Genomic DNA, 21271 nt, shown 5'->3' on the forward strand with positions numbered 1-21271 from the left:
AGACAGTTGTGCCCATATTCCTCTAACTAAATAAATATCTATCTACTATAAGATTATTAGTTAATACTTTTAAAGGCAGAATGGATGCATCCCAACTCTAGTAGCGTATTTCTCTTCTTGTTTATTTGTTAGAGTTGGTCTGGTGCTGATAAAGATTCAAATGATAATTTCAGTACTCTTAGATCTGGTTGCCCTAAGAGGAAATTCCCATGTACTCCAGCTTTTGTTGTGGAAACCTTGCTCCCCAAAGTAATTGCTCAGTTAAAGACTAAAGCCTGTGATTGGGAAATAGAGAGATAAGTAGGACTTCCTAGGAGGGAGAAAGGAACTCTGGAAGGTATAGTTAGCCATGTGGATGAATGAAGCTAGGTGGTCAGGTTAACTTATATGGGCTAGTTGAGAGTGTACCCAGCTAAGACCTAAGCTTTGAAATATTAAATGTGTCTGTGTGATTATTTGGGGAACTAGCTAGGTAAAGAATAACAGCCATCATGTTAATTCCTAGCATTAATTAATATGTAAAGAAGACAATCATTTCTTTTTACACTTATTTCACACAAAACATTAGGAAAGAACATACTCTTTTCTGATTTATCCATTCGAGGTAGAACAAGTCTGAGAACTGGGGTAGGGGTTCCCCAGATGGCAGGCCCTGCAATGAAATTTTATCTTCCTATCTCATAGTTTATGCAATCAGCATGGAGATATTCATCTCTCAGTGCTAAAATTTCCTTTGCTATCAAGAGTGTGACGGGGGGGGGGGGGATTGGGGATTTAGCTCAGTGGTAGAGCACTTGCCTAACAAGCGCAAGGCCCTGGGTTCAGTCCCCAGCCCCGAAAAAAAGAAAAAAGAGAAAAAAAAAGAAAAAGAAAAAAGAGAAAAAAAGAGTGTTGGGCTACAAGGATGTCTCAGTGGTTAGGAGTACTTTCTGCTTTTCCAGAAGACCCAAATTTCAGTTCCCAGCACCCACAAAATCTTTCACAACCATCTGTAACTTAAGTTGGAGAGATCCAATACCTCCTGCGGCTTTCTCAGGTGCCAGACACTCACATGGTTCACAAAAAAATACATGAGGCACTCATGTATTTCAAATAAATTAATGCAGTCAAAATACACGTGCACATAAAACAAGTAAGTATTGGTCAAAAGAATGTTACTGATGCCTGCTTATTGAGCATCACTATGAGATGACTGAGGACACAGAGGCAGGAGACAGAAATTTGGAGGAAACGTTCAGCTGCTGTATACATGAGGATGGCTGCCTTGTATGTGTATAGATAAGGAACTAATTTTTACAGAGCTAATTGCATCCAATATCTCTGGCTTCTGTCTTGGTAGTGCAGCAGACAATTAGAAAGGGAGGAATGAGCAAATCTACATTTTCTAAACAATCACATATCTTTCTAGACCTTGTCTGTTGTTTTCCTGTGGGCCTAAAAAATAATGTAAGCAGAGCTGAGAGGGCACACACAATCTGACTCTCAAATGTGCACTGTCATCTTTCTGGGCAACACATACATGGGAAGTACCTGGATACTTCTGACTCTCAAGGTAGTCAACATTTTGTTTTCCTATTTTCTAGTAAAAGAGCAAGGTTCAGAGTGCATCCCAAGTCTAGAGATTTCTGTAAAACATTTACCAAAACACTGCACTTACTGCTGTTCAAGGAAGATACACTGCTTATTATTTGTTCTGAGGAAGCTCTCTGTGTGGATACAGATTTATAGGTAAGCATTGATCACAGAAGAATGCTGATTCCCTGTTCTTACCCTCATATGAGGTGGGAAAAATCAAACAGTGTTGGTCTTAGATAGGAAGCAGTGATCTTTTTTTGTGGGTGCCTGTACCACACAAAAGGGAGTTAATTCAACTTGAGAAGCTTGCACGCCTACGAATGTGTACCATGGGGAAATTTTTTTTCATTTGGAGATTATAGTTTATTTACAGTATTTCTCACTTTCCTTTCCTCCCTCTGAAGCTTACGTATACTCCTCCATGCTTTTTCAAATTCATAGCCTCTTCTTAAACTAATTGATAATATATATATATATATATATATATATGTATGTATGTATGTATGTATAAAACCTGTTCCATCTGTAAAATGCTACCTATGTTTATGTTTTTAGGGCTGACGATTTGACACAGAGCAACCAACTGGTGTGCTCCTCCCAGGGAAAAGCAAACTCTTTCCTTCCTTCATTGCCTATAATTCTTGATGCAATTTTGAGGCCACGTGGGCTTTTCTTCATCCAGTCTTGTGTGTTGATTGGTGTAAAATTTTTTGAAAGAACTATGGCAAGTTTCCATTTCAAACAAAGACACACTATGGAGAGATTGTGAAAGATGGCTAGTATGTTTGGTTAGCAATATTTGCAAAGAAACATGCTGTTCTAGCCAACATTTATTTATTTAGCAACTATGGTTCAGGGATGCTGGGCAGATGATAATTTCTTTAGCAGGCAGCTCTTTCATTAGATAAATACTTAACAGGAGAGTGAAAAGTTTAATACATATCTGAGATGGTATATGCTGAAAAATATGAAGATGAATATAAAGTGGTTTCAGTGTTAGCTGAAATGTTCTTTAAGAAAGGTAACTTAGGGATTTGTCTTTAAGAAAGGTAACTTAGGGATTTGATCTAACATATTGATTCCATTTTAATTCATCTTTTTATATTCTTCCATATTCTAATGCATACTTCATATTAGATGTGCATAAAATCATAATTATCAATTTCAATCAAAGTCCTCATACTACTTTTTAATTTCATGCTTTATCATTTTAATTTAGTAATTTTTCACTCCTACATATGCATCATGGTTTTTGTGTAATAGTTCCATAGATCACTGACAGATTGTGAGCTTATACTAACATAATATCATCACAGTTTGGACACAATCATTGCATATTTTTCTTTTATTCCTTGATATTATTTCTATGACAACTATTTTTTAGATTTGCTTTCTCTCGATTATTTTAACTGGATATATTTTCAATAATGTGAAAAGTCAGTCTGAAAATCCTAAAAGCCATAGCAGATTGATCTAGGACAATGCTAAGACTTAGTCATTTAACCTTTCTGGGTTTCAATCTGCACCACTAACTGGACATCGTGCTTTTATGGCTGCTGCCATTGCATTTGCTCATTTGTTTGTTTGTATTAGTAATTGTTTTTTCCTTTAATTGGATATTTTTATTTACATTTCAAAGATTTTCCCTTTACCAGGTTCCCTGACATATGTCCCCTAAACCATTCCCCTCCCATTCTTCTATAAGGGTGTTCCCCTCCCTGTCTACCCCCACTTACCACCACCACCACCCCCCAGACAATTCCCTACACTGGGGATCCAACCTTGGGAGAACCAAGGACTTCTCCTTCCATTGGTGCCCATCAAGGCCATACATATGCAGCTGGAGCCATGTGTCACTCCATGTATACATTTTGGGTAGTGCGTTAATCCCTAAGAGCTCTGGTTGGTTGGTATTGTGGCTCTTATGGGGTTGCAAGCCCCATCAGCTCTTTCAATCCTTTCTCTAATTCCTCCAACTAGGGTCTAGTTCAGTTCAGTAGTTTGCTGCTAGCATATGCCTCTGTATTTGACATGGTCTGGCCATGGTATCTAGACACACTGAAGCAGTAGTAGCCATTGACTCTATCCGGGCACACATTGTATTAGGGGCTAGAAACACACTCATTGTGATCTGTCTCACAGATTGGTTCTCTATTTGTAGGTGAATATTCTGAATCTGTGTTCAGAATAGATTTGAATCCCAGAGCATTTATAGCCCAGAGCAAGTATACTTTTTCCTAAATGTTTTGCTTTTAATTTGTTATTTTGACTCTTCTACATGAATTTTATAATACTCTGGTTTCTCTTGATTTGGGGGTAATGCTATTTTTTGAAATTTTATTTTTTATTATATTTCTTTATTTACATTTCAAATGTTATTCCCTTTCCCAATTTCCTGTCTATAAGCCCCCGTCCCCTCCCCTTCCCCAATACGGGTGCTTCCCCCCCATCCACCCCACTTACCATCCCCCTCCAACATTCCCCTGCACTGGGGGTCCAACCATGGCAGGACCAAGGACTTCCCCTTCCACAGGTGCCCAAACAGGGCTATTCTCTGTTATATATGCTTTTGAAGCCCTGGGTCAGTCCATGTATAGTCTTTGGGTAGTGGTTTAGTCCCTGGAAGCTCTGGTTGGTTGGCATTGTTGCTCTTATGGGGTTGCAAGTCCCTTCAGCTCTTTTAGTCCTTCCTCTAATTTCCCCCAAAGGGAGCCCTGTTCTTAGCTCAGTGGTTTGCATTGACCTCTAGATTTGACAAGCTTTGGATGTGTCTCTCAGGAGACATCTATATCAGGTTCCTTTTAGCATGCACTTCTTAGCTTCATCAATCTTAACTAGTTTTGGTGCCTGTATATATATGAGTCACATGTAGGGCAGGGTCTGAATGGCCATTCCTTCAGTCCCTTCTCCAAACTTTGCTTCCATATCTCCTCCTATGTATATTTTCATTCCCCCTTTTAAGAAGGACTGAAGGATCTGTACTTTGGTCATCCTTCTTGAGCTTCAAGTGGTCTGTGGATTGTGTCTTGGGTAATTTGAGCTTTTGGGCTAATATCCACTTATCAGTGAGAGAATAATTTGTGTGTTTTTCTGTGATTGAGTTACCTCACTCTGGATGACATTTTCTAGTTCAAACATTTTGCCTATGAATTTCATGAAGTCATTGTTTTTGATAGCTGAGAAGTACTCCACTGTGTAAATGTACTACATTTCTGTACCCATTCCTCTGTTGAAGGACATCTGGGTTCTTTCCAGCTTCTGGCTATTATAAATAATGTGGCAATGAACATAGTGGAGCATATGTCTTTGGTGTATGTTGGAGCATCATTTGGGTATATGCTGGGTCCTCAGGTAGTCCAATGTCCAATTTTCTGAGGAACCTTCAGACTGATTTCCAGAGAGGTTGTACCAGTTAGCAATCCCACGAACAATGGAGGAGTGTTCCTCTTTCTCCACATCCATGCCAGCATCTGTTGTTACTTGAGTTTTTGAACTTAGCCATTATGACTGATGTGAGGTAGAATCTCAGAATTGTTTTTATTTGCATTTCCCTGAGGACTAAGGAGGTTGAGCGTTTCTTTAGATACTTCTCGGTCATTCAATATTCCTCAGCTGAGAATTCTTTGTTTAGCTCTCTACTCTATTTTTAATAGGGATATTAAGCTATCTGGAGTCTAACTTCTTGAGTTCTTTGTATATTTTGCATATTAGCCTTGTATCAGATATGGGATTTGTAAAGATCTTCCAGTCTGTTGGTTGCTGTTTTGTCCTAATGACAGTGTCCATTGCCTTACAGAAGCTTTGCAGTTTTATGAGGTGGATTTGTCAATTCTTGATCTTAAAGCTTAAGTCAATGGTGTTTTATTCAGGAAAATTTCCCCAGTGCCCATGTGTTCAAGGCTCTTCTCCACTTTTTCTTCTATTAGTTTGAGTGTATATGGTTTTATGTGGAAGTTCTTGATCTGCTTGGACTTAACCTTTGTACAGGGCAATAAGAATGAATGAATTTGCATTCTTCTACATGCTCATCTCCAGTTGAACCAGCACTATTTGTTGAAAATGCTATCTTTTTTCCATTGGATGGTTTTAGCTTTTCTGTCAAAGATCAAGTGACTATAGGTGTGTGGCTTCATTTCTGGATCGTCAGTTCTATTCAACTGACCTACCTGCCTGTATCTGTACCAATACCATACAGTTTTTTGCGTGATATTGCTCTGTAATACTGTGTGAAGTCAGGGATGGTGATTCTCCCAGAAGTTCTGTAATTGTTGAGGATAGTTTTCACTATCCTGGGTATTTTGTTATTCCAAATGAATTTGCTAATTACTTTTTCTAACTCTACGAAGAACTGAGTTGGAATTTTGATGGAAATTTCGTTGAACCTGTAGACTGCTTTTAGCAAGATGGTCATTTTTACTACATTAATCATGCCAATCCATAAGCATGGGAGGCCTTTCCATCTTCTGGCATTTTCTTCAACTTCTTTCTTCAGAGAATTGAAGTTCTTGTCATACAGATCTTTCACTTGCCTGATTAGAGTCACACCAAGGCATATTATATTATATTATTTGGGACTATTGTGAAGGCGTCATTTCCCTAATTTCTTTCTCAGCCTGTTTATCCTTTGAATAGAGGATGTCTATGGATTTGTTTGAGTTAATTTTATACCCAGCCATTTTCCTGAAGTTTTTTTTATCGGGCTTAGTAGTTCTCTGGTGCAACTTTTAGATCACTTAAGTATACTGTCATATATCTGCAAATAGTGATGTTTTGACTTTGTTCCTTTACAATTTGTATCCCTTTGACCTCCTTTTGTAGTCTGATTGCTCTGGCTAGGACTTCAAGTACTATATTGAATACGTAGGGAGAGAGTGTGCAGCCTTGTCTAGTCCATGATTTCATTGGAATTGCTTCAAGTTTCCCTCCATTTAGTTTAATGTTAGCTACTGGTTTGCTGTATACTGCTTTTAATATGTTTAGGAATAGGCCTTGAATTCCTGCTCTTTCCAGGACTTTTATCATGAAAGGGTGTTGAATTTTTTTCAAACGCTTCCTCAGCATGTAATGAAATGATCATGTGGTTTTTTTTCTTTGAGTTTGTTTATATAGTGAATTACTTTGATGGATTTCTGTATATTGAACCATCCATGCATTCCTGGGATGAAACCTACTTGATCATGGTGGATGATCATTTTGGTGTGTTCTTGGATTCAGTTTGCAAGAATTTTATTGCATATTTCTGTGTCAGTATTCATAATGGAAATTAGTCTGAAGTTCTCTTTCTTTGTTGGGTCTTTGTGTGGTTTAGGTATAAGCATAATTGTGGCTTTGTAGAAGGAATTAGGTAATTCTCTGTTTTTATTTTGTGGAGTAGTTTGGACAGTATTGGTATGAGGTCTTCTATGAAGGTTTGATAGAATTCTGAACTAAACCCATCTGGTTCTGGGCACTTTTGGGTTGGGAGACTTTCAATAATGGCTTCTGTATCTTTAGGAACTTTGGGTTTATTTAGATGGTGTATCTGCTCCTGATTTAACTTTGTTACCTGGTATCTGTCTAGGAAATTGTCCATTTCCTCCATATTTTCCAGTTTTGTTGAATATAGGCTTTTGTAGTAGGATCTAGTGATCTTTTTTAATTTCCTCAGATTCTTTTGTTATGTCTCCATTTTCATTTCTGATTTTGTTAATTTGGATATACTCTATGTCAGCTCTGGTTAGTCTAGCTAAGGGTTTATCTAGGCTGTTGATTTTTTCAAACAACCAGTTCCTGGTTTTGTTGATTCTTTTATAGTCCTTTTTGTTTCTTGGTTGATTTCAGCCTTGAATTTGATTATTTTCTGCCTTCTACTCCTCATGGGTTTATTTATTTCTTTTTGTTCTAGAGCTTTTAGGTGTGTTGTCAAGCAGGTGACATATGCTCTTTCCTGTTTCTTTCTGCAGGCACTCAGACCTATGAGTTTTCCTCTTAGCACAGCTTTCACTGTGTCCCATAACTTTGGGGATGTTGTACCTTCATTTTCATTAAATTCTAAGAAGTCTTTAATTTCTTTCTTTATTTCTTCCTTGACCAAGTTGTCATTGAGGAGAGTGTTGTTCAACTTCCATGTATATGTGGGCTTTCTATCATTATTGTTATTGAAGACCAGCCTTAGTCTGAAAGTAGGCATGGAATGATTTCGATCTTCTTGCATGTGTTGAGGCCTATTTTGTGACTGATTATATGGTCAATTGTGGAGAAGGTAACATGAGGTCCTGAGAAGAAGGTATATCCTTTTATTTCAGGATAAAATGTTCTATAAATATCTGTTAAGTCCATTTGGTTCATAACTTCTGTTAATTTCTCTATGTCTCTGTTTAGTTTCTGTGTCCATGATCTGCTCACTCATGAGAGTGGGGTGTTGAAATCTCCCACTATTATTCTGTGAGGTACCATATGTACTTTGAGCTTTAGTAAGGTTTGTTTTATGAATGTAGGTATCCTTGCATTTTGAGCATAGATATTTAGGATTGAGAGTTCATCTTGGTGGATTTTTCCTTTGATGAATATGAAGTGTCCTTCACTATCTTTTTTATGACTTTTGGCTGAAAGTCTATTTTATATGGTATTAGAATGGCTAGTCCAGCTTGTTTCTTTGGACCATTTGCTTGGAAAATTGTTTTCCAGCCTTTTACTCTGAGGTAGTGTCTGTCTTTGTCTCTGAGGTGTGTGTCCTCTATGCAGCAAAAATGCTGAGTCCTCTTTCTGTATCCAGTCTCTTATTCTATGTCTTTGTATTAGGGAATTGAGTTCACTGATGTTAAGAGATATTAACTAATAATGACTGTTGCTTCCTGTTATTTTCATTGATAGAGGTGGAATTATGTTTGTGTGTCCCTCTTCTTTTGGTTTCATTGCAAGGAGATTACTTTTCTTGCTTTTTCTAGGGTGTTAGTTTCCTTCTTATGTTGGAGTTTTCCATCTATTATCCTTTCTAGGGCTAGATTTGTAGAACGATATTGTGTAAGTTTAGTTTTGTCATGGAATATCTTGGTTTCTCCGTTTATGTTAATTGAGTTTTACTGGACATCGTAGCCTAGGCTGGCATTTGTGTTCTCTCAGGGTCTGTATGACATCTGTCCAGGATCTTTTGGCTTTTATAGTCTATGGTGAGAAGTCTGCTGTAATTCTGATAGGTCTGCCTTTATATGTTACTTGACATTTTTCCCTTACTGCTTTTAATATTCTTTCTGTGCTTTTTGCATTTGGTGTTTTTACTATTATGTGACAGGAGGAATTTCTTTTCTTGCCCAATCTATTTGTACTTCTGTAAGCTTCTTTTATGTTTATGGGCATCTCTTTCTTTAGATTAAGGAAGTTTTCTTCTATAATTTTATTGAAGGTATTTCCTGGCCCTTTAAGTTGGGAGTCTCACTCTCTTCTATACATCTTATTTTTCTATACCTCTTTGATCTTATTGTGTCCTTATTTTTCTGGATTTTCTGGGCTGGGAGCTTTTTGCATTTTACATTTTCTTTGATGGTTTTGTCAATGTTTTCTATAGTATCTTCTGCCCCTGAGAGTCCCTCTTCTATCTCTTTTATTCTGTTGGTGATGCTTGCATCTATGACTCCTGATCTCCTCCCTAGATTTTCTATCTCCAGGGTTGTCTCCCTTAGTGCTTTCTTTCTTGTTTATATTTCCATTTTAAAAATCTGGGTGGTTTCAGAGCCTGCCCCACATGTGGCCCATACATATACAGCCACCAAACTAGATAAGATGGATGAAGCAAAGAAGTGCAAGCTGACATGAACCGGATGTAGATCTCTCATGAGAGACATACCCAGAATACAGCAAATACATAGGTGAATGCCAGCAGCAATCCACTGAACTGAGAATGAGACCCCTGTTGAAGGAATCAGAGAAAGGACTGGAAGAGCTTCAAGGGGCTCGAGACCCCATATGAACAACAATGCCAACCAACCAGAGCCTCCAGAGACTAAGCCACTACCCAAAGACTATACATGGACTGACCCTGGGCTCCAACCTCATAAGTAACAATGAATAGTCTAGTAAGAGCACCAGTGGAAGGGGAAGCCCTTGGTCCTGCCAAGACTGAACCCCCAGTGAATGTGATTGTTGGGGGGAGGGTGGTAATGGGGGGAGGATGGGGAGGGGAAGCCTATATTGAAGGGGAGGGGGAGGAGTTAGGGGGATGTTGGCCCGGAAACTGGGAAGGGGAATAACAATAAAAATTTAAATAAGAAATACTCAATTTAATAAAGATAAAAAATCTGGATGGTTTTGTTCAAATCCTTCACCTGTTTCATTATGTTTTCCTGTAATTCTTTCAGAGATTTTTGTGTTTCCTCTTTAAGGGCTTCTACTTGTTTACTTGTATTGTCCTGTATTTCTTTAAGGGAGTTATTTATGTCCTTCTTAAAGTCCTCCATCATAATCATGAAATGTTGTTTTAATTCTAAATCTTGTTTTTCTGGTGTGTTTGGATATCCAGTATTTGCTTTGGTGTGTGAACTGGGCTCTGATGATGCCAAGTAGTCTTTGTTTCTGTTTCTTAGGTTCCTGTGCTTGCCTCTTGCCATTAGTTTGGCTCTGGTTTTAGCTTGTCTTGCTGTCTGTGACAGTGGCTTGACCCTCCTGAAGTCCTGTGTGTCAGCAGTCCTGTTTACCTGTTTTTTCTTTCATCGGTATCTGGGAACAGAGAGCTCAGGTGTGTCTGCACTCCTGGCGACTCAGCTCTAGGTGTAGGCAGAAACCCCAAGGGTCCTGCCCTGAATGCTCCTAGGTCCCTGTACCTAGTGGGCACAGATGGCACTAAGTGATTTATTCTTTGATCAGGAATGTGTAGAGAAATGTTTGTCTCCTCTGAGTTCTTAAGAATGTCTGCACTTTACCCCACAGGATTTGGGTGCAACGAACTGTGTGACTAGTTCAGTTCAATTCAGGGAGCAGGCAGAAACCAGCAGGTTTGTGTTGTTGATTGTTTTTATATTCCTGTATCCAGAGGCACTACACAGTTTGCTCTTGAGCCAAGGAGGTGGGCAGAAGTGGCAGTCCATCTTGGGTTCTCAGGATTGTCTGCTCTTCTGGGAATTCAGCTCTCTCTCCCATGGGATTTAGGCACACAGAGCTGTATGACAGGTTCAGTTCAGTTCTGGGTACACACTTTTGCTCATTTATTATGTGTGTGTCTCTGTGTGTGTGTGTGTGTGTGTGTTCACATTTGTGAAACACTCATGATATTCAGTTTGCAGGCATTACAACAGTGTGTATGATTTTGTGCAAAAACAAAATGCTTTTTGTGCTTGTGACAAACTGAAAAACACTTTTAAAGAAAAAGTCAGAATGCCTATAGAGATATTAGATTACTACTATTTTTGATATTCTCCAGGATATTAGAGTAAAAAAGTATTGCTACTATCATCTATTAGAGAACACAGATTCTGCTATATGGTCAACAGTATACATGAATGCCTCCAAAAACCAAATAATCATTTTGGACAAAATGTAAAAGAACTCAATTTATGTATCTCTGCTTTAAACTTACCAAGAAGTAAAATGAAAAGGCACACATTAACAATACCAGGAATGAAGTAGGGAACACTACACAGAGAATACAGACAACAAGAGAATGATAAGAAAATAGCTTTAACAATTTGTGCCATAAATTCAAGAACCTGGATAATGCTATGCATTCTTCTTGATACTCAGTAAGTACAATTTATTAAGTAAGAGAACAATCAGTTAACTTCAAAAGTTATGATTTAAAATTACCTCTTCAGTGAACACAAAGAAAATGGAGCAGAGAGATATAACAATGATTGCAAGTCAGCATGTCGTGATACACCCCTTTCTTCAGTTTCACATGCACACAAGAACAGTTTACAAAGGGAGTTTTGAATCCCATAATAAATTCCTCAGTACAGCAGAGAAAACATCACTTAAGTGACTATACCATCTACTTAATGAGGAAAAAATTTCCCACCTACACATCAAGTATGGGTTGATATCAAGTATAAAGTATTGCAAAAACTAAACACCCAAAATTCAAATCATCCAATCAGTAGGGAGCTAATGAGCCACTAGACAGATCTGAAAGGTTGGTGTCTAAGCAAAGGCAAATTAAAACTTCTTTGAGAGTCTATTTTACCCACTCAGAATGGGTCACCATCAAGAAAATAAATGGTAACAAATGTTTCAGAGCCTGTGGGGAAAGCAGGAACCCCTGCACTGCTGTTGGTGATGTAAACTGTAGAAGGTAGGGTGAAGTTACCTCAAAAATCATAAAAAGAAAACTGTTGTATAGCACAGTTACACCATTCCTGCTTAGGTAAAAAAGGGAATTTACATCAACACCCCACAGAGATACTTGCACATTCATGTTTACTCATACATTATTTATAATAGAATACAAATACAAGGAATAGAGTCTTTACCTTCCTTAAGACGTCTTCCTCCCTTATTGTAGTTCTCCTTCCTTGGCCATGTTAACACACATGCACACACACATGCACACTGTGTGTGTGTAGGTCATTACTCTAAAAGAGGACTATAAAAGAGAGACAAAGGCCATAAAGGAAATGATGGAACAGTGATAATGGCATGTCTATGCTGTAAAATCAGACATGGGAACATTGATAGAGGACAGGGATAAATATGAACAAAGTCTAATTATACACACACACACACACACACACACACACACACACACGTATGAGCAGATGATTTTATGGTATTCTGCCATTTCTCTGATGTTTCTCTCTATCTGCAATCTGATATTTAGTCTTTAATTTTCCTTGTTATGTACTTAATGAAATCATATATATGTATATATATGAAATATATATATTTTCATATATATGAAAGACTGTGGTAGTAAAACCCATTACTTGAATAGTAACAGTAATGAACATTATATTGAAAAATCGCCATGTGATCCTTTTTTCTTTCCATAATTTTTCAACATTTTACATCTTAATCGAAGCTCCTCTTACCTCTCCTCCCAGGCCCACTCTTACAAATCCCCCCATTACACCCTCCCCTTCTTAGAAAAGTAGAAGCCCTCCTTGGGTACCAACCCATCCTAGGACTTGCAGTCCCAGTAGGACTAAGCACATCCTCTCTCACTGAAGGCCAGCCAGGCAGTCCAGGTAGAGGAAGGGGATCCAATAGCAGGCAACAGAGGCAGAAACAGCCCCTGTTCCACTTGTTAGGAGAACCACATGAAGACCAAGCTGCACATCTACTACAAATATACAGGAGTCTAGGTCCAGCCCCTGCATGCTCTTTGGTTGGTGATTAAGTCTCTGTGAACTACCGTAGACCCAAGTTGGTTTACTCTATAGGTCTTCTTGTCGTATCCTTGACACCTTCAGCTTACTCAATTCTATTCCTTATTCTTCCACAAGACTTCCCAAGCCTGATGCTTGGCTATGGGTCTCTGCAGCTATTTCCATCTGCTGCTGGATCAAGCCTCTCAGGAGGCAGTTATGATAGGTTCGTGTCTGCAAGCATAGCATAATGTGATTAATAGTGTCGGGGTTGGCTTTCTCATGCATGGGTCTCAAGCTAGACCAGTCATTGATTAGCTATTCCCTCAGTCTCTCCATCTTAATCCCTGCACAACTTGTGAGTCGGTTGATGTGTCCTTTCATTCACTGGAAGCCCTGCCTGACTACAGGAGGTGGCCACTTCAGTCTCTATATCCCCCACTGGTAGGATTCTCAACTAGGATCAGCCCCATAGTGTCATCATAGCCAACCTCATCCCAGGTCTCCAGCTAGTTCCAAAGATGTCCCCCACACCGACTTGCATTCTCACTCCCAGCCCTCGGCCCCTGACACACACCTGATTGCCATCGTCATACCTGTCCTTTATCCCCCTCTGCCACTCAATCCCCCTACTCCATCTACATCCAATGACACTTGCTCATCTATGTTTATAGTAACTTTAATCGTAACAGCCAGAAACTAGAAACAACCTAGGTGTCCCTCACTGAAGAGTGGATAAAGAAAATGTGTTCCATCTATATAGTGGAATACTAGTCAGCTAATAAAAACAAAGACATCATTAAATTTGTCTGCAAATGCATGGAACTTGAAAATATCATCCTGACTGAGGTAACCCAGACCGAAAAGGAAAAGCATGGTGCATACTCCCTTGTAAGTAGACATCAGCCCTGAAGTACAGGAAACCATGCTACAGTCCACAGACACAGAGGAATGGGGAATGAGGGGGTCTCAAGGGAAGATGTGTGAACCTCACTCAGAAAAGGAAACAAAATAGCATGTGCTTGTGAGCTTACTGAGAGATGGCTATGAAATCAGACTTGGTATCCTCTCTTCAGATTCATGCATGTCTGCCTTTAATTGTTTTCCAAGACTCTTTATTCAGGGATGGGATGGGATGGCCTCCCTAACTCTGTGATGAGGAAGAAGCCAAGCAATAAAAGAGCCCTGGAGTGAAAACACTGTGTTCTTGAGAACAGATGAACAGACAGAACATTATTTCCAACAGAGGTTATTATTTGTTTTTCCTATAACACAAATTTGCCTACAATGGTAAGGGAAAACCAGAAGTGGGGTTGGACCTTTTCCATCGGACTCTTATAGCTGGGAACTCCCAGCTGACTGCCCTAGCTTTCCTAGTTGATTTCTGCTGGATGATGTGACCATATGATTTGATGGTATTCTGCCATTTCGCTGATGTTTCTCTCTATCTGCAATCTGATATTTAGTCTTTAATTTTCCTTGTTATATACTTAATGAAATCATTGATTTCTTTCATTGAGTCTGTATGTTCCTCACTGGTAAGATATATTATGGATGTTATCAGTAATTTAGATTGTACAAAACAATACCTTAAAACTTAATTGAAAAAAGTAAGAGAGAAACACACACAAAGAGAAAGAGAAAACAGAGGGGAAAGAAGGGGACACACACACACACACACACACACACACACAGAGAGAGAGAGAGAGAGAGGCTCCAAGCTTGTAAAAGGAAGAAATAGAACAAAATTAATAAAATAAACAGCAGAAAAGAAATTGAAACTGTTCTTAAAACCTTAATAATCTCAAAATTGAAAACCATACACTAAATATATATTAACCTCTGTACAGTCATACATCCTCAGCATTAAGAAGATTTATTTTAGTTTATGCATGTGAATGTTTTCCCTGGTTTTATATATATATATATATATATATATATATATATATATATATATATATATATATATATGCACATGTGTGTATGTGTGTTTGTGTGTGAAGCACATGTGTACAACAATCACAGAAGCCATTGTGTACCTAAAAGTTCTAGAAAACAGGAGGAAAACACTAAAAAGTATAGACAAGAAGAAATAAACTCAGCTGTAAAATCAATGAAATGTAAACAGCAACAAAATACAAAGAATCAATGAAATAAAGACCTGCTTCCTTGAGAACACCAAAAATATTGACAAACCCTTAATCAAATTAACTAAAATGTTGAGATATAAGATCAAAATTGATAAAATTGGAAATGAAAGAGAGGATATTACAAGACCCTGAAGAAATTCTGAGAATCAAAGACTTTAAATATCTGTATTCTATTAAACTGGAAAATCAAAAAGAAATGGAGGAATTTCTTGATATATATGGACTAACAAAGTTAAATCTAGATTAAATAAGCAAATTACACAAACCCTTGACCTCTGATGAAATAGAATCATTAATTTAAAATATGCTCCCAGGTAGAAAGCCTAGGGCAAGATAGATTCAACACAGAATTCTACCAGAACTACAAAGAATAAGTAATGCCAATATTCCTTTAATTTATTTGAAAATTAGAAACAAGAAATATTTACTAATTATTTTGTATGAAAACTATGCCCAGATACTAAAACTCCACAAAGTTTCAACACAAAATGAAATTATGGACCAATATCACTTAGGAACTTACATACAAAAATTCTCAATGAAATATTTGCAAACTGAATCCAAGAACACAACAAAAAAAGATTACCCACAATGATGAGGTAGGCTTCATCCAAGAGATATAGGGATGGTTCAACATATATAAACTGATAAATCAATCCTCCATATAAACAAACTGAAAGACATGAATCACATGATCATCTCATTACATGCAGAAAGTCATTTGACAAAATCCAACATATCTTCATGATAAAAGTCCTGGATATATCAGGCTTACAAGGGACATACTGCAGCATAAAAAAGAATATTTATGGGCTGAAGAGATGGCTCAGCGGTTAAGAGCACCCGACTACTCTTTCAGAGGTCCTGAGTTCAATTCCCAGCAACCACATGGTGGCTCACAACCATCTGCAAAGAGATCCGATGCCCTCTTCTGGTGTCTGAAGACAGCTACAGTGTACTTATATATAATAAATGAATAAATCTTAAAAAAAAGAATATTTACAGTGAACCCAGAGTCAATATCAACCTAAACAGAGAAATACTCAAAGCATTCAACTAAAATCAGGAACAAACAAGGCTGCCTTCTCTCTCCATATCTATTTATTATAGTACTTGAAATTTTAGCTAGAGCAACAAGACAAGTGAAGGAGATGAAGAAGGTACATGCTAGAAAGATGTATAAAAGATCCTTAAAATTCCACCAGAGAATTTTTACAGCTGATAAACACATTCAACAAAATAGTAGGATACAAAGTTATCACATAAAACCCAGCATCCCTCCTATATACAAACTAAAAATGTACTGAGAAAGAAGTCATGGAAGCAATTCAAAAATATCTTGGGTTAACTCTAATCAAGCAAATGAAATATCTATATAATAAAGTCTTTAAGACATTGAAGAAAGAAATTGAAGAAGACACTGAAGAAAAGGTACATAAAAAAAATCTCCCATGCTCATGGATCAATAGAATTAATACTGTAAAAACTGCCATCCTAACAAAAGCAATTTACAGACTCAAAGCAATCCCCATCAAATTCTCAACACAGTTCTTTGCAGAAATAGACAATTTTCAGCTTCATATGAAAACAGAAAAGAAACAGCATGACTAAAACAATACTGAAAAATGGAACAACTTCTGGAGGTATCATCATCCCTGATCTCAAATTGTACTATAAAAGTATAGTAAACAAAAACAAGCAAACAAAACCCCAAAGCATTGGCATAAAAGCAGACACAAACAATGGAATTGAATTGAAAACCTGGAAATAAGTACACAGAGATAGATAGATAGATAGATAGATAGATAGATAGATAGATAGATAGATAGATAGATAGATAGATAGATAGATAGAGATATAGAGATATAGAGATATAGAGATATAGAGATATAGAGATATAGAGATATAGAGATATAGAGATAGATAAAGATATATAGATATAGATATATATTCTTCTCTCATACAATACATCCCAAACACAGTTTCCTCTCTCTTCACTCCTCCCAACTATACCACCTTCCTTCTCCCCCAGATCCACTCCTTTTCTGTTTCCCTTCAGAAAAGACTTGAACATGGCATAACAAGATACAAAAAGACGAGGTGCAAACCCTCATATCACAACTGCATGAGACAACTTAGGAGGAGGAAAAGGATCCCAAGAGCAGTTAAAAGAACCAGGGACACCAACACATGAACATGCATACTCACTGTTAGGAGTCCCACAAGAGCATAAAGCTAGATAATAATAAGATATATGCAGAGGCCATAGCACAGACCCAGGCTGTTTCTGTGGTTGCCACTTTAGCCTTTGTATGTCCCTATGATCCCTGCTTAATTATTCTGTGGGCATGTTCTTTTTATGGACACCTGATCCTTGACAAAAAAGCCAGAAATGCATACTATAGAAAAGAAAGCATCTTCAGCAAATGGTACTGGTCAGCCTAGATGGCTGCTTGTAAAAATGCAAATAGAACCATATTTATTACCCTGTGAAACACAAATTAAAAGACGTCAATGACTTCAGGATAAAACCAAAGACCCTGAGTCAGATAAAAGAGAAAGTAGGGACTAGTTTTTAATTCATTGGCATGGGAAAAGACTTTCTGAAAAGAATGATGACAGCACAGGCACTAAGAGCAATAATTAACAAATGAGACCTCATGAAACTGAAAATCTTTTGATGGGGAAGGACACCACTATCCATACGAGGTGACATGTTCCAGAATGATAAAAGACATTTACCAACTATAAATCTGATTTAAGTCAGTATCTAAAGTATATAAAGAACTAAGTTAATAGCACTATATAAAGACCTAAATGACAGACAGCACATGCTATTGAGGATATTGAAGAAGGAGAACATACAGTCATTGCTGGCATTCCTACACACTGGCACAGCCAGTATGGTAATCAATGTGGTAGGTAGTTCCTTAGAAACCTGGGAGTAGATCTACCATAAGATCCAGCTATACTTTCTTGATCATATACATAAAGCATTCTACATTCTACTACAGAGCCCTCTCTCATCCATGTTCAATGCTGTACTATTCATAATAGTCAGAAATTGGAACCAATCTAGATGTCCCTCAACAAAAGAATGGATAATGGAAATTTGACTCAGGTACACAATAGGTTATTATTAACCTATTAATTACCTTCAATTACATAATTATGGCTTGAATTATGTAATTTGAAGGTAAATAGATGAAGCTATAAAATATTATTGTGACTGAGGTAATTCAGAACCAAAAATATAAATACTGTGTTTTTGCATATGTGGGTTTTAGGCTTTTGAATGTCTACTACAATTTGAATAACCATAGAAATTAGGTAACTAGTAAGTGACAAGGGGAGAGGAAAGGATCACCCATAGAAGGGGAAATAAAATATAGTATTATGAAGAGCTACAGGGGAAGCTAGAATAGAAAGATTAAAGATGAAGATGATAGGAGAGAAGGGTAAAGGAAGGAGTATGAGAAGGCACTGCTACTACGAAGTGCTACTTGAAACACATGGAAAATTACTACTGTGGAAGCTTCCTAATATATATGTGAAATGATTCTAAATGGGGTGTCCAAATTATATGGGAGACAGGGCCCCAACTAGACATCATTAGATACCCAGTAAAACCTCCAGGTTCAGGAATGGATAACATCTTGAGTTATTGGCCAAAGGGGACCTATGTAACCCCCAAACATCACAGGCTGATGCTAAGGCCCTATTGCTGAGGCCAACACTTATGTCATTGGACAGAAAAATTTAGCTGGTGCCTAACTAGAAATTTCCTCTTTCCTGAATAGTGTCCATGATACCGAAAGATACTTTACACACTCTGGAAGAAAGAGATAATTACCAATAGCATCCAGCTATGAACACTGTGGCCTAAAACAGTGATGCACCTGAAAGATATACTTGTACAGTACTGGCCCAAGTACTATGGGAGTAACCAACCCCCTTTTAAAATTAAACTTAAGGCCCAATCCATGAGATGTAACCCATACCTGACACTCCTGTTGTGGCCATGAACCCAAGACGAGATATATCATGGTCTTAGGGAAAAACACAAAAGTATTATTCTGCTAAAAAAAAAAAAAAAACAACAATAAAATGACTCCTAATAGCATACTGCTATACCCAGAGATCAGTACTTTCTTCAATCCACCTCAAAGGAAGTTCTTCTTGTAATAGATGGGAATTAACAGAGAAACTCACAGTTAGACAATGTTCTGAGATGAGAGATTTTGGACTTCTTAGTCACAAAAGGAATGTCTTCGCCAAATGCCTCCCTTCAACACTGAGGAAACCATGCAGAAGAGAAAGCAGGAAGATCATTTGAGCCAGAGGAAATGGATGACTCCCAGGAACAGGTATTGTTCAGACACAACAGGACTGAGGCATATGTGGACTTACAGAGATTAAGGCAGTACACCACGACTTGCAAAGATTCAAGCCAGGTGGGGTCTCAACACCAAGACAGAGAAGTGCAGTGAACATGAGGTCCAATCTCTAACCAAGGAACTATCTCTGTCTTAAAATGACACCCTCTGCCAAAGATAAAATCAGTCTTCTCTTAGGGAGCGGGTATATTAATCACACACCAAGTAAGTACCAGCCCAGGAGTAGCTGGCCAACACACCAAACTCAATTTTTGTTTGTTTGCTTTGTAAACCTTTTGTTTCTTTTTGCTTTCTTTTGGCATTTTTTCCTTACTTGTCTTTTGCTCATTTTTTATTTATTCCTATTTTTGGTCCTTGTTTTATTTCATATTTGTTTCTTGGTTTTATTTTTGAGAGAAAGAGATAATATAAAGTTGTGTGAGGAGGGAATTGGGGAGAATCTTGGAGGATTTGTGGTAGGGGAAAAACAACAAATTACAATGGAAAAAATAATTTTTAATTAAAATAAGGAAGTGGACATTACTGGACCTGGAGTAACAGAAGATCAAGAGTTATCCTGCAGGTGCACTGAATTAACCCCATATTATATGCAGGAGCAACAAGTACTCATAATTGTCGAGAGTCATCTCTCTAACCCTACTAACTTAGCATTTTTTTTTCCTTTACAGGGGTTTCTCTGGGTAACCCTGTCCTGAAACTCACTCTGTAGACCAGGTTAGCCTTGAACTCAGAGGTCTGCCTGCCTTTGCCTCCCAAATGCTAAGATTAAAGCTATGTGCCATCTGGATGACCTTAGTATTTGAAAGGATACCTCTTCCTGACCTATTACTATTATTAGCAGCTATTATTTAGGTGCATTTCCATAGTGAGAAATCTATCTTTATCTCAAGAAGCACTTACCATTTTTAAAAATATTTTCACTTATTCTTTGAAATTTTGATACATATATACAATGATAGATATATACAATGTCTCCATTCCCTCCTACCTTCCTCAAATTCTCTGGGGACTAATACACCTGTGTCCCTTCTGACTTCATGTCCTCCTTTTAAATTATTATTACTAGACTCTTGAGTCCAATTAGCGCTGACCATGGGGGGCCATCCACTCTGGCATAGGCAGTGTCCAAATATCCCAACAGAAATTACCATTTTGTCCCAGCCGCCATCAGCTGCCAATAGCTCCTTAACCAAAAAAGAGACCCAGGAGACTCTCTTATCTGTGCTGAAGTTTTCAAAGATTTAAAACTTCTCGAATTCATAGATGTGCTTCCCAAGGAAAAGATAGTGTGCACTAAGTAAACAAAACAAAATAAAAGCCTATAAGCATAACACCTACTAGAATTTCTATGCAGTTCCAAGGGACAGCAAAAAGAAATAGGCAGAAAAGGATAAAGAGAAATAATTTTCTTCACAAAAAATCCATGGCTGATTATACAGAAGGCAAATTTAAAATAACCTTCAAATGAATAGTAGTAGCAAGAAGCTACTGGGGTTAATATGTTAAGTACTAGTTTATAACATGTAGGGCTAATTATTTAAGAATGAATTGTATTTCAATAGATATAATAGAAAATTTTTAAATCTTGTAACTTATCCACAACATCACCCACAGAATGAAGTAAGTTTATATTAAAAGTTTATGTAACAAAACATTAATTTTAAAGTCCCAACTTAAAATATGTCAGAAAATTTTAATGATGATCTGAGAAACATGCAGAGATACGTCACAATATATCATGTGTTGGAATATCCGATATTTTTCTGATATTACTTCTTACCTAAATGGGCTATTGACTGACTGATAGCTTAATATAAACTTCAGAAGCATTTTAGCAAACATTCACAGACTTATTCCAAAATAAGTTTATATAAATATT

At 37.5% G+C, this 21271-nt stretch overlaps 1 protein-coding gene across 2 annotated transcripts in view; it reads left to right on the forward strand.

Moving 5' to 3' along the window:
• Positions 1-1646: 1646 nt before the first annotated feature.
• Glyatl2 (glycine-N-acyltransferase-like 2) overlaps positions 1647-21271 on the forward strand; it is a 33064-nt gene continuing 13439 nt past the window's right edge. Inside the window, exons 1-2 of one of the 2 annotated variants that reach the window (XM_087607145.1) lie at positions 1647-1728; positions 20061-20106. The gene's annotated coding sequence lies outside the window, so the exon portion shown is untranslated. 2 annotated transcript variants of the gene reach the window in all.

Source organism: Rattus norvegicus, chromosome 1 (assembly GCF_021556685.1).
Source record: "Rattus norvegicus strain SHRSP/BbbUtx chromosome 1, alternate assembly SHRSP_T2T, whole genome shotgun sequence".
Lineage (NCBI taxonomy): Eukaryota > Metazoa > Chordata > Mammalia > Rodentia > Muridae > Rattus > Rattus norvegicus.